General features: G+C 39.4%; 1 protein-coding gene across 3 annotated transcripts in view; it reads left to right on the forward strand.

The window, feature by feature from the left end:
• LOC306859313 (rap1 GTPase-activating protein 1-like) overlaps positions 1-19,769 on the forward strand; it is a 72,554-nt gene that overhangs the window by 11,252 nt on the left and 41,533 nt on the right. Inside the window, exon 1 of one of the 3 annotated variants that reach the window (XM_079400299.1) lies at positions 15,840-16,010. The exons of the other annotated variants lie outside the window; for them this stretch is intronic. The gene's annotated coding sequence lies outside the window, so the exon portion shown is untranslated. Of the gene's footprint in view, positions 1-15,839; positions 16,011-19,769 lie in introns of those variants that run through there. 3 annotated transcript variants of the gene reach the window in all.

Here is a 19,769-nt window from a genome sequence, read left to right on the forward strand (position 1 = left end):
GAGTAATTCTTTATTACACAAAGCACATTTCTTAACATTATGCCTAAAATATGTATTTTAATATCACTATTAATAAGGATTGTATGATCTCTGTATAATATCAGTTTTTAAATGTAAGAGATTTAATGTGTACCGGAGGTACAATCAAATATTCTTAAGTATATCTTTAGTTGGACCTCAGCACTACGCTCACACAATTAAAGTGCATAAAGTGTTCGCTGCTGTGTGTGCACTTTGGATGAGTTAAATGCAGAGCACTAATTCTTAGTATGGGTAACCATACTTGGCCACGTCACATCACTTGAAACGTAGGCAGTCAATTTTTAAATTCTAACTTGTGTGCTGTTGGATGTTTAACTCTGTATCTAAAATGTCAAGAGTCAAGACATGTGGGATTGTTTGACTCTGTTCAGGGAGTGTCACAAAGCCGTACAGAGGGAGGACAGACAGATTAAATGTTTTCGATTCGGGCAGTGGTTTTGGGAGGAGAATGGTCCGGAGCGCAGAGGACACGCTGCAGCCCTGCTGCCTTGTTGCCACAGCGACGGGAGACAGCTCTGCAGTGTTGGCAGGACGAACTGGCTGAGGCGCACATGCGACACTCTCATGCCCCTGTCTGTGTGAGTGAGAGTGTGTGTGTGTGTGTGCTGGCAGGCCGTGTGTACAGGCCTGCTCAGGATGCCAGGCACAGATGGACAGCAGCCTGAAGGTCAGTCCTAATGAATCCACGGGATAAACCAGATTCCCGACTCCGACGGCATCCGTCCCTCCACGTGTAACCTCAGGACCCGGCCTGCATCAGTCTCCGCCTCTGTAGCAAACAGCCTGCAGGACGAGAGCCCTACCGCGTCTATCCTTCCTCACTTTTTATCTTCTGAAGGCACAGAGCAGTTGAGGACAACCTGAGGATTTCTTCATATTTACGGCAATCCCAGCTTTTAAAATCACACTTCAGTGGTTTTGTGACGGGACTTTGAAAGTTAGTCCATTGCTGGAGTTGCAGTTTATTTATATATTTTGGAACTTGTGCGAACTGGATGCAAAATTTGAGCTGTGATCATGAAATATGATCATGTATAGCAAATGTATCTTTTTTTAATTCTAATGGTGTATACATAGTGGTGATAATTCATCAAAAAGACATGCAAATTTATGTATGAGACTTATTTTGAGTCTTTGAAAGAGACTTAGAGGAAGAGGATTCATTAGCTTGTCAGAGCGAGACAGGATCTGACTACTGTGATCCACAATTAGGCCATAATCCCATCGGTAGGCCTGAGACCTTCAGGAAGGAAGACAGATCTCAATTTGCCTGACACATCCACAATGCCTTGCTCTCCTTTTCGAATCAGGAGGCCAAAGAAGTTCTGGTGAGTTTGAATTCGGGAAGGAATATTGAATTCTTTTCATCTGAATATGAAAAGAATGTAAATTTTTCGCTAGCGGTGCAACGAGTGTTTGTTTAGTGGTCATTATGTGCGGATTGTACTCTTGGATGTGGCATACATTAGCATGAATGGATTTAGATTGGTTTGCTTAATGAAGGCACCTTGCTTAGCGTCACAAAGCAATCTTTGCACAGATCAGGCAGGAATGCTTCAATATTCAGCAATGATGCTGCATTAGAGGAATGGAGCTGCTTACTTTTATCTGTTGATAAGGTATCTTTATCTCCCTGTCTCTTTCATTCACACGTTCTCTGTCTCTTTTATTCAGAGTTTTTCTCTTTCTTTGGTACATATATGGGCAATCTGGTGACTGTCATTATGCACATATAGCAGCATTAGGTTTAGGTCTTGAGATAAAGATGGCATGAAATTGCCTGACTATCATAGTTTTTGTTCCTGTGGTGATGTATTTGAGCCATGAACGTTGCTACTGTTTAGTATGCATGTGGTGCTGGGGGGGGGGGGGGCATCATCAATGTAGATGGGATGTAATTGGACATGAAGTTGGTTAGTTGTTTTTTTTTACAGCTTTGACTGTGATGCATTAGACTGTATTGGGGAGATCTGAAAATGTATGAGAACTGATAATCCATAAATTAATTTTTTTTAAACAGTTAGATACAAGAAAATTTACTATATTGTTTTTTAGTACAACCCATTTTGTCTTTGACTGTAGTCACATACTTGAGTGTTGTACTACTTTTATAAGACAGTTAACACATAATAATAATAATAAAGAATACTAGGGATATATTCTGTTTAAAAATTTTGGGGAAGAAATACTTGTTCAGTAAGGACACATTAAACTGATCAAAAGTGAAGACATTTAAAATTATACATTTTAATTTGAATAAAATGCTGTTCTAGATAGATAGACAATAGACTCTAGATAGACTGGGCCTAATGGTTAGAGAGTCGGACTCGTAATCCAAAGGTTGCAGGTTCGAATCTTGGGCCGGCAGGGATTGTAGGTGGGGGGAGTGAATGTCCAGCGCTCTCTCCACCCTCAATACCACGACTGAGGTGCCCTTGAGCAAGGCACCGAACCCCCAACTGCTCCCCAGTTGGACAGATATGTAAATGATAACAGAATTTTCATTTTTTGGTGAACTGTCCCTTTTGGTTTGATGCTAGTATCAAACTGCAAACCTTTTCATTCTCCCTCAGGTAAATGAATGCTCCAGCTGCATGTTTTGCAGCTCTCTAGCATATAGTCCTCCTCTTCACAACAGCATCCCTAATACCAGGCCAGCGCTAAATCCGGAAGCACTTAGCACACAATACGGCACTCAGATTACAGGCTGCTGGTCCCACACTACATCTAACCCCATCTCAGGTCAGTTAAACCCATTCAAGGTCCAGAGAGACTCACCTCTCTTCCTGTAGCGGAAATAGTACGCATGCTGTATAGTTTTCCCTTTAACTCAGTGGACTTTAGCTACTTGCTTTCATTAATCTTCGAATGACCTACGGCTATGAGAAGGCTGCTGACATTCTGAGAAGCGGTTTGAAAGCAATCAAGTGTCTTTCCTGTTGCCCTTTTTTACTTCCCTAACATCAAAGAGACATCCCTGGCTTTGATAAAGTATCTCTGAAAAAAGTGCAGAAATATGTCATGTCAGTACGGAGTGATAACAGTTAATTTTACTCTTCTTTCATCACAAAGTGCAGGTGTCACAGAGAGGAGAGACGTGGTTTCCTCAGACTTTCTGTTTTAAGTCGAAGTCGATCTTTTCCTCTGGAAGTATGCTGCATAGTGTCCTATTTTGCTTTATATAATTGAGCACGTTTGTCTAACCGATGTTGAGCTGAGTTCTGTCTGGCATTATTAAACGAGACAGAGATATACAGAGGCTGGTTTAAAATAATACAATGAGCCATTAAGAGCACACAATGTCCTTCTGTCCCAGATAGCCTGTTGGGAAACAGGTTGTGTCTGATGAGATCAATAGAGTAGAGCGATGTCCACCGGTGCAAGCAGCCGCACACAATCATACATAGACATTGGTGGATTGTTTTTTACCGTACTAGGCTGTTGTTTATTTAGCCCTGTTTTGGCAATTATGGTACATTCAAGTCCTCCTGGGAAGTTTGTATTTGTCATCAGAATCACTGCATGTCATCACGTGCATTTAAATCACTTGGTTTAGAGCAAGATGCCAATATACCTTTTCTACAAAAAAATAAAAATATATATTTTTTTACTCTACTTCTAGAATGATGAAAAATGTGCATTAGGTATGTTTTTGCATGTTTCATGTGTTTCTTGCCGTTCATGTGTGTTCTACTCATAAATGTGATAATTTGGACATGAATGCAATGTTGGTTGTGCAAGACATGAACTGGCTACTACTTCTGATTCCAATTTGCTGTTTATTTATTATTAATGAAATTACCCATTTTATCTAAAGAAAATCACACAACATTTGCACTTTATATTTAATAAAGACATCAGTACTGATATTATTGATTTATCATTTAAATTTTGGGTGCAATTGCATGAAGTCATCTGCCCTCTAGTGGCTGTGCAGATTTCTCCAAGAGTTGTGTGTCTTCTAATCTTCATATCACTAATGTCAAAGTTGTTACTTAGTACCTAGTGAAAATAGCAGTACCTTTTTTATATTCGACAACCCAAGTCCCTGTATACTGTACATTCATGTATGGAATAGAGCAGCTTGAACATTTGTATAAATTTCCTTTTGTGTACCATAGAACCAAAATCATACAAGTTTGCAGTGACATTCAGAACTATACCTTCACTTCTTCCTAATGAGTCTCAGAGAAGCAGAATGTTTCTCTTTTGTCTGTGTAATGATGCTCCTGAGATGTTTGAGAACTGCCTGTGTGATATTCTTTCTTTACCAGACTCTGTGCGCCGCCACAGTTCATAGTTGTAGAGCAAAGAAGTAGGCTTTGTTCTAGTTTAGGACTATTTGTTTAGTTTTTCACAGTATGCATGCACAAGAACCGCATACAGGTGAGTTTGCTTGATCTTTCACACTCCTGTATCTGTGTGTGTGTTTATGGGAATCTATCGGCTAGAATTTCAAGGAGAAGGGAGGAGAGAGCTGTCAAACTTAATCAGCCCAGACTGTCTCTGTGTGTCTCTTACATGCAACTGTCTGACTAAATATAGCAACAATGTGACAAGCTAGTCCCTGATTCTCTGAGACAACATTTATAAATGGAAACCCATCAAAATCACACGGTACACAAAATGCGTATTAAAAACAACATTTGCAGAAATGTGCATATTTGGAAACCTGTTAAGTGTATGACAAAGCTCTTTTATGATGAATACACTTTGATGAAGTCTTACTGTATCTTCTATTCATCACATATTCCCGTTGGGTGATTAATTGATTTAGTAAAGATGCTTGTCTGCATGTTTAATCTGTATCTCTGTCACAATAATAAGCTGTGTATAATGACTGTTATCAGATGGTCAGAGAAAGCCTTTAACAATGAGAAGATAGGTCATCATTCTTCATACATACACACACACACACACACACCTTTTGTGGCATAGTGACAGTTTTCTATACAGTAGCTTTATAGTAACAGAGTATAGGAATAAGCATGAACTTCAGTGTGAAGGATGAGCACTTTTTTAAAAGCATAGTAACGTTAACTGAAGCATGTGCATTTGTATGGTTGATGGAGAGCAGCAATAGTCAAGGGATGCTTGAATATGCTCCCATAGGTCATAAAAATGTGATTATGCAATATTGTCACAGTTTGAGGCAGAAGATTCATTGACTCACAGTTTTGAGTCACAAGTATTTTGTTAAAAAATGAATGGCATTTAAATTTATGATGAGCATTAGTAAAGACCTAGTCAGCATTTCTCCAAGCTTCTTCAACATTTGTACAGGCAATAACTCTAATACCCATTTAAGCTTTTTGCTCTATTTCCATTGGATAAGGTATCATATTTTCCCAGTAGCTGTTTTGTAAAAAGATTTAGCAAATTTGCTAAAATTCCAGAAAAGACAGATATATCCACACCACTCTTTTTTTGCTTTTTCAACTCATGCTGAGATCTCTATAGAGGAGTAGTTAAAGTGAAATGAGAATAGCCTGGGCCTCAGGGAAAGCAGCTAGTTTATCAGTGTGGATATCAGCACTCATAAAAATATTAGACCCGAGCATGCTGTGATGTACAAGTTCCCACTCCTCAAACTGAAGCTGCCCATTTGGGTTAATTCCATCAAAATACCTTCAGGACCAGAAGCACCATGGGGTGTTCTGATGGCAGAGACATGGGGAGATGAGAGGCTTGTCAGATTGGTGTGCCACGCATCAAAGCTCAGTCCAAGCTCACTTCTGGAGGTTCTAGCAGGCAGACACTCATCTGACCCATTACAGACTGAGTAGGCACAGCTAGTGGAGGGCATTAGCTGTACCCACAGAAAGAGCTAGTTGTGGTGGTCACGTTTGGACAACTAAGATGAAAAAAATTCATTTGAATTTCTGATTTTTTAATGTAAATATGCTATAATGAGTGCTGGGGTTTCTTAAAAGAACTTGTGGTAATATATACAGCATTATGGTGATATTTTTCTAAAAAAAAAATACACACAGTCACTTATAAAATATTTACATTTTTTTATAAATACAAAAATATAAATGAAAGTTTATTCTTCAGTATAGTGAGGGCTGTTTCTTAAAAGAACACAGGGTAAAAGTTCTTGGTAACATTGACCAATTCTCACTATTAACTAGTTGCTTATTAAAATGTCTATTAATAACATATTGGTTTAGTACATATAAAGCACATATTCTGCATGACCATATTCTACATACCTAATCCTACCTAAATTTAAGAACTACCTTACTAACTATTAATAGGCAGCCAATTAGCAGTTCATTGTGACAAAATTCATAGTTAATTGTTTGTAAATGGTGAGAATTGGAATTGGAATATATATTAAGAAATTTAAATGTATAACAATTATTTAGAAGAAAAAAAAACATATATATATATATATATATATATATATATATATGATATTTGTGGGACATGGATAAAGGTCCCACAAAACTGCTTGGATCCCCAGGATGCTGTTGCTGCTTCTGGCCTTGGTAGGTTGAGGAATGTCAGTGTCAATAGTAGCCAGTTTAATATCAGAGCAGCAACCTGTGCTCGCCTCAGACTCCCTTCTTACTGTCACCCTCTGGAGCCTTTCTTAAATTTTCTGCTGTTACAGGAACCTTCTGCAGTAACCTGATAGGTTTGTACTTTTTCCAGTTTTCTTTTGAATAGGTCCTCTTAGAGTAGTCCAGACAGTTTGTATCAAAAGAGATGTTTGCAGAATTCAGAATTTAAATCTCTGAATGAGTTGCATAATGTATTTTTAAATAGTTGTTGTCAACATGAAGGAATTAGGAGTTCATCTCAGATGCTGCTCCTTGAGTTTTTAGCAGGGCCAGCTGGGGGCAGGTAATGTATAGCTGTTCCCCATCTGTGTCCTCCTGAGGCGGGTCATTTAGTTTCTCATCCTCTGAGCCAGGGAAAGAAGGGGAGACTTTAATTGCTGTAAATGGTGCTTTGGGTTCGTGGGTTCATCAGACACCTCATTTGCTCTCTCTCTCTCTCTCTCTCCCCAGCTGAGAGAAGCTCTGAGTCATGCTCTGGAGTTCACATTCTCTTTTTGCAAAAAATAAGATATTAATAACTGCTCAGTTGTGACAGTGGTCTGTTTAGTAATTATGTGAATGGTTTAACCCGGTGACTCTCAACTGGTGGTTCATCAGGAGAAACAATGACAAATATAAGCCAGAAAATGCAATATAATTATGCACGCTTAGGATATTTGCAAAACTTTTTTAAAATACTATGGGTATTTTAGAGCGAATTCATGTGTCACATGATGGAACTAGATAAATTAGACAGATGCCATGGATAGGTTGTGTGAGATGCACTCATACTCAAAAACCATGAACCGAACTACACAAAGAAATTATGAGTCAGACTACATTTAAATGCAGTTTCACATGCAGCGAGGATGAACATGGAGATGGTTTGTTTTGTTGAAATACTGGGGAATTATTGGAGCATGAAAATTGCAACTCAGCAGACATTTAGAAACATAAAATATATATGTAATTGAAAAATGTGTGTGTGTGTGTGTGTGTATATATACTTTAGCCTATATAAACATATTTATTTAAAATAAATAATTTTTTAATTTAATAAAATATATTAAAAAAGAAAGCAGTTTAATTTGTAATAATATTGCCATGTTTTCCACTTGATGTCCATATAATTTCATGATCTTGAAGCAAAACCGCTTGAGAAAATCCCATCTCGCCTCATTTGTGTGAATTATCCTGAAGCAATACAGGAGATCAAATAGAATAGGTGAAGGACATCTTGCCTTTTTATTTCTTTATCGTAAATCCTAAATCTTGCTGTGGATTGGAAGTGAATAGATGTGATTGATGTCTCCATGTTGCTTTGGGGGGATTAACAACATACAGTAGGCTTATATATACTAGCCACTTTGTTAAAGGAAAATCAATGTTTATAGGTAATGAAGTACATAGGCTGGCTGCACCTGCTCATTTGGTGGGTGGAGTCCAACATAAATGGGTGTTGTCTTCCCAAAGGGTGTTTCCATGTCAACCTTTAAATCCTGTGTGTTTCTAGAGGTCGTTTCCTGGTCACACAGTATCAGGCCTTCATGAGTTACATCATTCTGCCCCTGAGAGGATGAAAACATGTCACTGCATCATGTGATGCACTTGTCATCCTGCCCCTCTATGAACACACATTACTAGACCACAGTTTATATTATGGCTAAAACTTAAAACCCATCATCGGACTTATCCAACAGCGGGCTCATGCAAATTGTATAGAGGTGAGATGCATTGCTTCTGTTGGGAATGGGGAGGTTTTTTTTTTTTTTTAAAGCTAACCACCCACACAGGACATGAGGTCAGTGGCAGCAGTTGTGATCCTGTTGTGTAAATGTTTTGAACATGACTCAGTTTGGCTTCGATGGAGCTAGTGCTAATCTGAGTAATGTTTTCTTCACAAATGCATAAGGGAACTGGAGTAGGGGAAGTGATAGAGAGCATGGGGTCTGCTGAGGTTATGCTGCATTAATTTGTCCTAAAATATATGCAGATGAGTTTTGTGGCTGTGTTTTGGTTTGGTTTGTGTTATTCAGGGCTTTAGTTTTGTTTCTGTTTTGTTAATTTAAGCTTTAAGCCTATGACAGTTCAGTTAAAACTGTTCAGCATAAACAGGCATTGGCTTATAAATAAAGACAATGTGCAAAAGTGATTTGTTTTTAATGTTCAATCCATTATATTTGATACTTAAGATTATTAGAAGTAGTTCTTGTAATTTCGACAAAGTTCAGTTGTTCACATCTTTATTTTTGTTTTGTTGTTCAGGGGTTTGCTTTAGTTTAGTTTGGTTTTGTTGATCAGGGGTTTATTTTATCAGACTTTGGCTTGAAAATTTGGACACAGTGTGCAAACCTGATTTATTAATTATTTTCAATCCATTATAACTGATGCTTCAAAGATTACAAGTAGTTTGTGAAGTTTGGACAAAATTATGACAAAATCCAGCCTGGTCTCATTGTTGATACGTAGGCATTAATACGTAACATTTACAAGCACAGAACGTACATTTTTATATGTTTTTATTGATGCTAAAACGTACAATTTAGATATATTTCAACGTTTAGAATGTGCAAATCGCTACGTATTTTTAGCTAATAATGTAAAATATTTATGTATCTTTTATATCATTAAGATATTCATATCATTATGCCTTTTTATCATTTTATCAATAAGCGATTTAGATTTTTAGACCCCTTAACCTACCCCCAAACCTAAACTTACCCATTTTTTAGCGAATATGCATTTGTATAATTTTATCAATAAGCGATTTAGATTTGTAGACCTGTAAACCTACCCCCAAACATAAACTAGTGCTGTCAAACGATTAATTGCGTCCAAAGAAAAAATATTTTGTTGACATAATATGTGTGTATACTGTGTATATTTATTATGTATATATAAATGCAAACATGCAAATGCAAACAAGAAAAATATTTGTATATATATATATATATGTTTATATATGAAATATATTTATATAAAATATAAAATATAATAATATAAATGTATGTACATATAAATAGTTTCAAAATATATACTGTATTTGTGTGTATTTATATATACATAATGAATAAACACAATACACATACATATATTATGTAAACAAAGAGTTTTATTTTGGATGCGATTCATCGCGATTAATCATTTGACAGCACTAACCTAAACCCACCCATTTTATAGCAAATATGTATTTTCATAATTTTATCAATAAGCGATTTTGATTTTAAGCCCCCTTAACCAACCCCCAATCCTTAACCTACCCATTTTATAGCGAATATAAAAGGTTATAAAACGTAATTTACATGGAAATATGCATGGAAATGACCATTTTAGTAACAATATAGCATTAAAAATATTTTTATAGACGCTAATCCCACTCCTACCTCTAAACCTAACCATAACTATTTCTGTACAGTATAAGAAAAACAAGACAGACAGATAAATGCAATTACAATTATTAATTGCAAAAATGTCAAAATCAGTACCCAAAGTAATCCTAATGGCGATGCGTTGCAGTCACAGTCCTCTCTAGCAGAATACAGAAGGTTTGTGAGGTTCAGAGCAGAATTTATGTTGTTAATCACTGAAAATATTATCCAGATTATTTTCCCGATCCACTCCATGAAGGCGCACGCGCATCATTCAAACACACCTCACCAGAAACATGGCATGTCACAATCTGTGACGAATGCAAGCAAGAGCCAATGAGCGTTCGATTATCCTGCCGTAAAACCTGTCGTTTGAAGCGTCAACATTTGAATTTGTAAAAAGCGAGTAAGTAAACAAGTAAACAATTTAATAATGCAATTGAAAACATAAGGTCATTGATATGAAAACTAAAAAACAACAACAATAATAATAAAATTAATGCCGCAATTTCAATATTCATTAGGATTCATTTTTAGGTGTTGTCAATACGTCAGTATTGTACATTTAAATGCTGAAAATACGTCAGTATTGTACGTTTAGTGCCTGTAAAAACATAAGTAAATGTACGTTTTCTAGAACCACATTTTACATAAAATACATACGAATTATCATGAGATCACGTTGCAAAATCTATGTCAGAAACATAAGTAACATTCTGTTGGTGATTGTATCTGCAAAATTTACAACAACAATGTTTGCAAAGCATAAAAATCAAGACTATAATCAACGATGTACATTGTACAATGGAGTGATATTACAGTCAAAATTACTTTTCCTGAAACTCTCTCACTCTGGCTTTTTTGTGCCAAATGAGAGAAAGAGAGCAACAGAGCGAACTCCTTCGAGATTTTCCTCCTCCCCTGTGCTTAAGTTAGGGTTGTCACATTATTATTCATATATTCTAAGGCATTTTGGATTATCATTTGAATATATTAATATTCTTGGAGTATGCAGGCATGCATTTCAGGAGGAAGAGTCTTTAGTAAGCCTTTATTAGTCTGTATTAGTAATGCTGCTGTAAGAGTTTAACACATTCAAAAGCACCTAAATCCCACCTACACACAAAACCAAGCATCGTTTTTAGATCTTGTGGTCTATGTGATTCAGTTTACAATTTTAATGTGCCAAATATATCTTTAGTCTGAGTCACTCTGCTTTTGTGGTTTTGTCTTTGTTTCCCTAAAGACAGATACTGAGACAGGAACAGGATCTATTTTATGGCAGAAAAACAACTTTTTCTCTCAGGCTGTTGTCTAGACTTACTAACTGATCTCTGTTTTAAGATCATTTTTTTTGTGCTGTTCTCCACATCTCAGATGGAGGACAGATGGAGATGCTGAACACCTGCGAGGCTCAACGGCCACCATTAGAAGAGGTTTAAGTTATCAGGGAGAGTTAGAGATCAGATATGAGCATGACAGCTTCTGGGCAGTTTGAAAGACAGCACTCAGTGTGGGATGACACATTTAACCTGGGTGTGGATTAGGAGGGAAAAATGCAATAGATTTAGACTTTTTTTTAGAAATTCTTTGTGAAATACACAGAGCAGTCAGATGAGGTCTCGTAAAGTAAGATGCCCTTCCATAAAAAGCACTGGACGTTAAAATATAGGATGTGGAATGTCCCAAAGAGCAATACCCTGACAGAAAATTACATTCGGTAAGGAATATCATTTACATTGTTTCCTTTTTTATTTTTCAATAAAATATGAATTAAATAAATCTCTTAAAACAGACAACTTACAATGAAATAACTTGAAAAATTGTTTTTGATTTATATGTTGTCTTTTTATCTGCCATCTTCAACATCTTATTCATATTCTAATAACAGCTCTTCCAGTTTAACGTGATCTTCTTTATTCTCTGAATGGGAAGTTGTACATGAGCCGTGTGTTTTCAGCTTTCCAAGGCCAGCAGATTATGCTCACTGATTACTACAAAACACGTCTCTCAGAGGGGTAGAAGATTTCCTTCTAATCCTGCATTATCTCTTTGAGTTATGCTGTGGACAGCAGTATTTTGCTGTCATACGGTACACATGTGTTGTGTTTGCAGACGTCTAAAACAGCGCGGTGCTGTCTGTGTGTTTAGCTGAGCTTATTTGACTCAGTTACATGACGTGTTTATAGGAGCATCTTAAAGAAACAGTTCACTAAAAATGGGTTTTCAGTTCAGCCTCATGTTGTTCAAAGTCTGTATGACTTACTTTCTTCTGTGGAACATAAAAGATGTTTTTTTTTTTAAATATCCTGGCCACTCTTATAAATAGGGTTTTGGCTGTCATAAAAAAATATGGGGGACAAAAAAATGAGTATCATAAAGTATTTCAAACATCTTGTGTGCTGTATTTAAAGTGCTCTTTAGTGGGGTTATCTCCGTTTGTGAATAAATCATTCTTTTTAGCCAAATATGATTTTTTTTTGGAGACAAATCATTCTTTTAATAGGTCTTTTCAGTGGATCAGATCATAGCTCATAATTGGAATATAGAACATTATTGGCCAAATTTTATGATATATATATACCTATGGCATTATTTTTAATTTATTATATCAATCTTTATGCAGGCCTATAATTTGCTGAGTAGGCTACCAAATCAGGATATTCGATTGATATCTGAAGGATCATGTGGCACTCAGGACTAAAGACTGAAAACCGCTGAAAATTCAGCTTAGCCGTTGTAGGAGTAAATTACATTTTAAAATATATTAAGATAGGAAATAGTTCTTTTGATTGTTGTTTTTACTGAATTTTTCAAAAGCAGCCTTGGTGAGCATAAGAGTCTTCTTTCAAAAACATTACAAATAAAATAATGATTATTCCATAGCCTATTTTAGATTCACACATTACATTATGCATATGTGCATTATCTTTTTTGTGTATTGTATTGAAGAAAGGACATCATATATAATTGAAATTAGTAAATGATTCAGAATTTTACATTTTGGCTGAACTATCCCTTTAATTGTTCCATCTTTGGACCATGTGTGCCATCACCCCTCTGATGTGACAAGCCGGGACGCTCTGTCAAGATACTTCCTATATTTAACTTCCATATTATATTTATAAGTAAATTACCACTCTTTCCATGGCTTCCCATTCCTTCATCTAATCCACTTCCTTTACATTAAGCGTATCACGAGTCCGGGCTCTGCAGTTCTTCCTTTCTCCACCAGAGGTCGCCATCTCCCGTCCTCCCGGACTCCATTCCCCTAACTCCACACACCTGTCGCATATCACACACACCTGTCACAAATTACACTCCCAGCTGTTCCCCATTGTCATGGACTATTTATACACCACACTCCCACTGCTCTGTCTGGGTGAATTAATTGTAATTAATTGTATTTGTTGTAGTTGCGGTTTAACTCTGGGGATACATGCACTGTGTTGCTGTCTTATGTATCCCATTCCTCAACCTGTTTTGCTTTGCCTTGTTGGCCTTTTTGTTCATTAAAATTGATCCTTACCTGCACTTGGACCCAGACTTCGTCTTTCCACGGCGCTGGTGTTCCGTGACAGAATTCAGTGTGCAGGATCCCCCGCTGATGTCGGTGCGAGCGGCGTGGTTTGCTTGTGGTCCTCCCGAGGCGACCGTGCCGGGACACGTTCCTCCCGAGGCGGCGGTGCCCGCTCTCGATCCTCTTGAGGTTGCGTTGCCCACTCACAAGGCTTCGAAGCGGCGGTGTCCGCTCACGATCCTCCCGAAGCGGCTGTGCTCGCTCATGATCCTCCTGAGGTGGCGTTACCCGCTCACACGGCTTCCGAAGAGGCGGTGCCCGCTCACGATCCTCCTGAGGTGGCAGTGCCCGTTCACAATCCTCCCGAAGCGGCGGTGCCTGCTCACGAACCTCCCGAGGCAGCGGAGCTCACTTTAGGCCTTCCCGAAGCGGCGGTGCCCGCTCATGAACCTCCCGAGGCAGCGGAGCGCACTTTAGGCCTTCCTGAAGTGGCGGTGCCCGCTCACGAACCTCCCGAGGCAGCGGAGCGCACTTTAGGCCTTCCCGAAGTGGCGGTGCCCGCTCACGAACCTCCCGAGGCAGCGGAGCTCACCTCAGGCCTTCCCAAAGCGGCAGAGCCCGCTGATGTTCCCTCCGAGGCAGCGGAGCTCACTTTAGGCCTTCCCGAAGCGGCGGTGCCCGCTCATGAACCTCCCGAGGCAGCGGAGCGCACTTTAGGCCTTCCCGAAGTGGCGGTGCCCGCTCACGAACCTCCCGAGGCAGCGGAGCTCACCTCAGGCCTTCCCGAAGTGGCGGAGCCCGCTGATGTTCCGTCCGAGGCAGCGGAGCTCACTTTAGGCCTTCCCGAAGCGGCGGAGCCCGCTGTTGTTCCCTCCGAGGCAACGAAGTTCACTTCAGGCCTTTTCAAAGCGGCGGAGTCCTCTGATGTTGTCTCCGAGGCAGCGGAGCTCGCTTCAGGGCTTCCCGAAGCGGCGGAGTCTGCTGATGTTGCCTCCGAGGCCACGGAGCTCGCTACAGGCCTTCCCGAATCGGTGGAGCCCGCTGATGTTCCCTCTGCAGCAGCGGAGCTCACTTCAGGCCTTTTCAAAGCAGCAGAGTCCGCTGATGTTGTCTCCGAGGCAGCGGAACTCGCTTCAGGGCTTCCCGAAGCGGCAGAGGCCGCTGATGTTTCCTCCGAGGCAGCGGAGCTCACTACAGGCCTTCCCGAAGCGGCAGAGCCCGCTGATGTTCCCTCCGAGACGGCGGAGCTTGCTTTAGGTTTTGCCGAAGCGGCGGTGCCCGCTCACGAGCCTCCCGAGGCGGTGGTTCCCGCTCACAGATCTCCCGAAGCGGCAGTGTCCACTCAAAGTTCCCTCGAGGCGGCGGTGTCTGTTGATGTGCCCCCCGAAGTGGTGGAGCCCGCCATTACCCGCTCCAAGGGGGCAGCTCCACACACCGCTGTGGTGGCCGCTGGTTCTGCTCTGGGTCTCCATCCCGCCGGCGCTGCCTCAGGCCCTAGGTCCCCCTCCAGCACACAGACCTGCCCCCCCCATCCCACCGTTTCCGCCCCCGCCCCCGCTCTGCCATCCCCCTGGATAGGCGCTTGGGAACGTCTGGAAGCCGTTCCTTAGAGGAGGGATCCTGTCACGAGTCCGGGCTCTGCAGTTCTTCCTTTCTCCACCAGAGGTCACCATCTCCCGTCCTCCCGGGCTCCATTCCCCTAACTCCACACACCTGTTGCATATCACACACACCTGTCACAAATTACACTCCCAGCTGTTCCCCATTGTCACGGACTATTTATACACCACACTCCCGCTACTCTGTCTGGGTGAATTAATTGTAATTAATTGTATTTGTTTTAGTTGCGGTTTAACTCTGGGGATACATGCACTGTGTTGCTGTCTTATGTATCCCATTCCTCAACCTGTTTTGTTTTGCCTTGTTGGCCTTTTTGTTCATTAAAATGGATCCTTACCTGCACTTGGACCCAGACTTCGTCTTTCCACGGCGCTCCCTAAGTGTTCTGTGACAAAGTGCTTTTAATAGATCCTTAACTTAAGAGTAACAAGCTCTTTTATACATAAACCCCCTGGAGGCTCAAGAGCGGATGTCAGGAGCAGACAAAGAGAAATTTGTTTTAAAAAGCATGTAAAGGTAGGATTACAGTTTTTAAATGGGATATAGGACATCATTTGTTAGTGAATTGGTTGCCTGAGCAACAGTCTGTGATGGGGAGGTGTGCGTTTAATTAAGGCAAAGCACGATGAATGCAAATTACAGCCCCATCAGACAGCTCAGATGGACAGCCCTCAGTGTTTGAGCGAGCGGGGGAGGGGATGGGACGGGTGCATAAGAGCGCAAACGGGGAGGGTGAGAGACACATAAAGAAAGAAGAGAGAGTAAAAGAGCAGTAGAGTAAGAGCAAGAGAGCGATACATACAACAAATGAAGTGATAGTGGGAGGATCAATGCTTCTAGCAGGTGTGCGACTGCCTTGAGAGGTTCACCGCTGCAAGACAAGAGAGGAGATCCTACGTCCATCCGCACGCAGTGAGTAATAGCACTGTATATGTGTACAAGAATATGAAGTGTGACAGTTGTAAGTGGTTTGGTGTGTCTGGCATACGGCGTGAGATTGGTGGCACGGCCAGAGCATCTGGCAGGTGTGCGGCGCATGAACGGTGACATGTAGAATATGCTTTTAGAGTTGAGCAGATTGGCAGAGTCTTCATTAACACATATAGACGGATGCTCGGAGAGACAGCAATGAGTGCGTTTGCGAGCATAAGCGACGTTCGTTCACGGGTCATCGTTTACAATTAACTTCTTAACGGGTGTCCTACCAACCTCTTTAGTCGTGCTCCGAGCTCCAGCGCTCAGGAATTGACTTTGTACTTTTCTCCAGCACCACATTTGAGACTGTAGTTCATATTTCATTAGTTTCTCCTCCTTGTTTGTGCATTTCATCCTGCATCTGCTGTGGGTACTCAAACTCTCTGAAGCAGTGGGAGGCTAATGAAACATTGCTGTGTGGCAGAACCCCAGGAGTGAATGGTTTACGTAATTTCACATGAAACTACACTCCTCGCAGACTTTAAATATCTGATTTACTCTCAATCTAACTTCGCTCAAGAGGAAACAGGGGAGAGGCTGGGGTTTCATACAAGTCTTTAGAGGGGTTTCCATAGAGTCTTTAGCAGCCGAGAGGAAAATTATTTCACGTCTTCATCAAATCAAATCAATTCAGATGTTTAATAATTCAGTTGTTTAATAAGATAGAAATTAGAGATTGGGAGATGTGTATTATGAATTCTTCTGCCTGGAGTTATTTTCATTAATGTCAACTTAACTTAATGATGCTCTTGTGTAATAGTGATACACCACTATTAAAATTTGTGGTCATACCATTAAACATAATTATATGAAATTATGATTAAAATAATTATTAAAAAGGAATGCCATTTTCATGGTCTGTATTTAAATGTGATACTGTTTTGTCTAAATAGAACAACCAAAAAAGACTAAAAACTCAATTTTAATAAAAAAAATGAATAAGTAAATTTATGCATCAACTATTTGATTTACAGTATGGAAAAATAGATATTCATTTTGAGATTTGCAAAAGATATTTGTATATATATATATATATATATATATATATATATATATATATATATATAAATCATGGATACTGATCAACTAAAACACTTCTACTGTTGGCCAAAAAACAATATAATACCAATAAATATTGTGCATCCTTATTTTGTAAACATTGTGACTAATGTGTTTTTGACAGAAAGGTTTATATGTTTTACTGAAAAAATCTAGCATTACATTTATTCATTTAGCTGACGCTTTTATCCAAAGCGACTTACAATTGCTATATATGTCAGAGGTCGCACACCTCTGGAGCAACTAGGGGGTTAAGTGTCTTGCTCAGGGACACATTGGTGTCTCACAGTGGATTCGAACCCGGGTCTCTCACACCAAAGTCATGTGTCTTATCCACTGCGCCATCACCACCCACTCTGCATTATTTTAAAGAAGTTAAAAATTCATAATTGAATCTTTGGCACTAATACAAAAGAAACCGTTTCTCCATGATGAATGTTTATCAAGGCTTTTGAATGTGTTTGAGCATTAATAACGATTTATATAATGTTATGCATAATTTCATGGCTATACTCCAGTAGTGTAGTTTCACAGTAGTGTAGAGACTTCAGTGAGGATTTTGTCTGTTTGGTGCATGGAAATGGTTTCTGGGCTGCTCAGCTGTAGGGAGTGAAATAATGATCCCGGCTGTGAATACAGAGCATTCAGCAGTCCGGTGGGAATTTCTTGCCTGTGTGGGAATAGAATTAGTACATAGGAATTCTAATCACTCTGTACTGTAATAAAGCAACCAGAACTATGTGTCAGTTTAACGGTATAGTAAGTTACCACTACATTACAGTAATTCACCACCACATGCTGAGCCTATAATATTCAATTTTTATAGCTAAAGTGGGATATGCACTTCTAAGATCCTTTCATTGAAGTTAATTTAAAGGATGCTGAGTTAATGGAGGATGGTTTAATTAAGGATATCAGCACAGTAGAGCTTTCTGAGGATGTTCGTAGTTTATTGAGCTTTTCTGTTATCATTTGTTTTGGAGCTGAGCTGCGGTTCATTTAAGGTCTGTGTTCCAGCACTGCTGATCACTCCCGCATTACATCACATCCATTATCCACAGGAGAAATCTACGCCATAAGACATCTCTGGATCAGTTAAAGGCAAAATTTCACATGAACACCCATATGTGGGTTATAGGGCAATCTGGAGGTTAATTTAAAACAAGCCTCAAATTATGGTTTGCGGTAATGCATTAATGTGAATGCTAAAAGCCAAATGGCCATGTCTTAAAAATCTCATTTACCTTTAAAATATCTGTCTGGTTTTGATGGATAGAATATGCAAGCAATGGGGTGGCTGTTGTAAAGCTCAGACTCCGGGTTTATTTCCCACAACAACCCGTAATAGGCATCAATGAAACTGACATGAGAACTATTGAGAAGTACAAACTGGAAAGTTTTCTTTTGTTTGATTCATCACAGGTCTCCTTTTGACCTTCTCTTACAAACTGGAGAGATTTCAGCGGTAAACATTTGTAATAGTTCTCAACTTTAATAACCCCACTTTGATGTCAGAAAGAAGGATTTTCCCAGATATGGATCTTCAGACAAGTTTTTGCCAAAAGCAATACAAGCACCTAACAGGTCCTGAAGGGCAAATTCAGTCAAGATTTACAACACCTTTTTACCAGATGCTAAATGCACTGAAACACTGCTGCACTGTGTTAAAATAGAAAAAAAAAGTGTATTGAAATGCCAGAAACAATATTTGCTCTGCACATTTAATTGTAATTTTTTTATTTAATTTTTAATTGCAATTTTTTTTTTATAACACATTTTATTGACCACAAAGACTGTGAATTGCACTGTGCAAATTGAATTCAGCGCTAATTTTATGCGCACATTTGCTATTACCTGATTTGCATAAAATCCCTTAGTGGTGCTGTACTAGGTATTCTTATTCAAATCCCCCTTTAATCTTTAAAGTAATTTTTTGGTGCAAGTGCAGCATCTGTTTTGTTAGTGTGTTCGCTTACAGTTCCTTTAAATGGACTCATTATTTTATATCCATATCCATTTTCTAAATTACCATGGAGGATTTGTGTCGCAGCAATCACAGTTATCTTGTTGGAGTTTCTGTCAGGATACATTTTTACGAAAACATTATGAAAGAATAAATTGTCCAGTTGTCTTATTATGGAGCATCCAGGGTCATTCTTTAGCTCACTTACATCGCCCTGAACCGTATTTAGCCTGCAATGTAATACAATCTGTTTCCCCTCAACTAAAGTATAATGGGAAATCTAATCATGGCCTCATGTCAAAACAATAGGAATCTGAAAAAAATTAGATTATGCCAGCCCCCGCATATTGCACATCAACTCTTCAACTCCATGGAGCTTTGCACAGACGGAGAAACCTGCTAATCTAAATGCAAAGCCTGCTCAGAGGTGCTGCCGTACGGCCATGTGGGGGGTGATACAATTGTCATTACTCAGGCTATCACAATGCTAAAGCTTCCCCTGCTGTGACCCCATGGCCTTTGACCATTTAGAGCAGTGGTTGTCAAATGCTTTTGGACATCAAGGACACATTATACATCAAGTAGTAACAAAATGTCCTTAAACTAAAAAAAAAAATTATTATATATTATATTATATTGTTCATTTGTGCTAAATGATCATAGAATTTGACTGG

This window comes from Barbus barbus, assembly GCF_936440315.1.
Source record: "Barbus barbus genome assembly, chromosome: 40".
NCBI lineage: Eukaryota > Metazoa > Chordata > Actinopteri > Cypriniformes > Cyprinidae > Barbus > Barbus barbus.